This window comes from Penaeus vannamei, chromosome 17, assembly GCF_042767895.1.
Source record: "Penaeus vannamei isolate JL-2024 chromosome 17, ASM4276789v1, whole genome shotgun sequence".
NCBI lineage: Eukaryota > Metazoa > Arthropoda > Malacostraca > Decapoda > Penaeidae > Penaeus > Penaeus vannamei.
The window spans coordinates 21,706,132-21,708,631 of record NC_091565.1 but is presented as its reverse complement, the minus strand read 5'-3'; the positions used below and the strand labels follow the sequence as shown (position 1 = coordinate 21,708,631).

Genomic DNA, 2,500 nt, shown 5'->3' with positions numbered 1-2,500 from the left:
GTGCCACAGGTCGCCGAGTAACAGTGCCAACCGCGCGGGCATTTCAGTTTCCACTCAAGTAGATTTGCTAAGGAACAGTCAACGGCCAGTATGTAAGTACAGTACATCACAAAATCAGGTAAGCTAAAAATGGTTCCCATAAAGCGTAAAGTATCATCTGACATTCGACAGAAGAAACGCCTGATTAATCAAATAATAATAAAGCATAATTCAAGCTTTGGCACCTCAGATGAGCGCCAGACGCCGACCCCATGACCTGTGGTCAGCCGAGGCCGCACCCCGTTAGGCTTAACAACAGCTAAGGAATGCGACGCCGCTCCGAAAAATTGCCAGATACAAAATCACCCTTATAACTCCCTTTATCCCAAACCCCAAACCCCATCCTTACCCCCTCCAATACCATCCTAAATCCTCCCACACCACCCGCATCCTTCCCTCAATTCCTCTGTTGAAACACTACAATTTAAGGACATTATAATGCATGGGCTCATTATAATGGAGTGCGTGTGTGCGCCTATGCAGACTGTTCATACGTTCATGCGCGAGTATGAGCGCGTAGGCACGAAAGTGCGCAGGTGCATATGTGCGCATGTACATGCGTATATATGTGTACAGGTTCATATGAGTGTAGGCGAGTTTAAATTCATGTGCGGATACATGGGTATGTATGCTGCTGTTGTCTACGTAAGGCTATAAGGTTCCATATAGCTTTGGGATAGAGTACATTATATATGGGTATGTTCCGTGCTTATACATGAGGGTATACATGGGTTTAAAGGCGTAAATATGCAAATTTGTACATATGGTGTATATATTCATGCATGAATGTGTACATTTACATGTGTATATAAGCATGTATATATGTGTATGTGTATATAGGTATGTATAATGTGCGTGTTTATGTGTATGCGTGGGTGAATGTATAGGTAGACATATGTAGGTATTTATATGTGTATACGTAAAGGTATACGTATATAGGTGTGTGCAGGATGTAGGAAGGGATAAATAATTAAGTATATGTATGTATGTAAGTACGTATGTATGTACGTAGAGGTAGTTATATGTAAAGCAAGTACAGATATATACACATATGTAAAGGGGGGGGGGGGCACTAGTGTATGCTGCAAATGTATGTGCTCATATACGGATGCGTGAGCACATGCAGGGATAGATACATGCGTATGTATAATGATAGGTAGGTTTGCGAGGTATGCAAAAAGGGGTGTTTACATATACACGGGTGAGTATACACTCATGTATACTCACTCACTTATCAATAACATATAACAAGCGCATAAACGGATAGGCGATGTGAACATATGACTAGGTCAGACTATGATGGACATGTATGTAGTTATTTATAACGTAAGAATAAGTATCCATATCCATAAGCATAGATACAAGAATAAATGTGTATGCTTGCATATGCATATGCGTGGGAATGAGCATATGCGTAGTACTTAGAGCATGTGCGGGAATGAATATGTCTGCATCAGGTGCACATACGCACAAATTAAGTTAATAAATAAAATAAAATAAAACATATATGCACTTCTGATAATTAAGCCCAGCTCACGGGAGTAGTGAGCAGGCCGTGCATTGCCGCTCCTAAGTCCACTCCAGGTAGGACCAAACCTGCTGGGGGTACTTATCAATGGCATTCCGGCTAAATTACTCCCCTCCCACCAAGATACACCTAAGCCAGTAGGTGGGAGGTAAATCGGCTGTCCACCTCCATGAACAAACGCATCCAGCCATGGCCCCCATTCCCCGGAGGCGAAGGAGCCCCTGGTTACGGCGGCGATCAGGATCACTCCGGAGCAGGGGGTGCTAAAAATATCCGGGTAAAGACAGGCCGCCCCACGTTGATGAACCTTTGCACATACAATATAAGGACCATGAGAACTGAATCCGACTTACTAGCTTTACTAGAGGAACTCTCTTCCATTAAATGGGATGTAGTAGGACTCTGCGAAGTTAGAAGACTAGGTGAAGAGCAGAAGTTATTAAATGAGGGACACGTGCTCTATTGGAGAGGAAAACCTCTGGGTAGCAAACAGGAATTAGGGGTAGGATTCTTAATACACAAACGCTTAGAAAAGAACATTGTAGAATTCTATAGTGTCAGCGAAAGAGTGGCTTCTGTAACAATAAAACTAAACACTAGGTACAACTTAAAAAATATTCAAGTCTATGCTCCAACCTGCAGCCACAGTGATGAAGAAATAGAGAGCTTCTATGAAGATGTTCACTTAGCCAGCGAGAGAACAAAATCCCATTTCACAATAATTATGGGGGATTTTAATGCCAAAATAGGTAAAAAGACAGAGGGCGAAACCGCAGTAGGGAACCATGGAATAGGCACTAGGAACGAGAGGGGACAAATGCTAGTCGAATTTGCGGAGGCTCGATCACTCAGTATCATGAATACATTCTTCGAAAAAAGACTAGAACGGAAGTGGACATGGAAGTCGCCTTCTGACGTCAAAAACGAAATTGA

The 2,500-nt window shown here is 42.6% G+C and overlaps 1 protein-coding gene across 1 annotated transcript in view; it reads right to left on the bottom strand.

The window, feature by feature from the left end:
• The window catches only part of LOC113802012 (myosin heavy chain, muscle), a 60,214-nt gene that overhangs the window by 52,875 nt on the left and 4,839 nt on the right, over nucleotides 1–2,500 (bottom strand). The gene's annotated exons all lie outside the window — the stretch shown is intronic.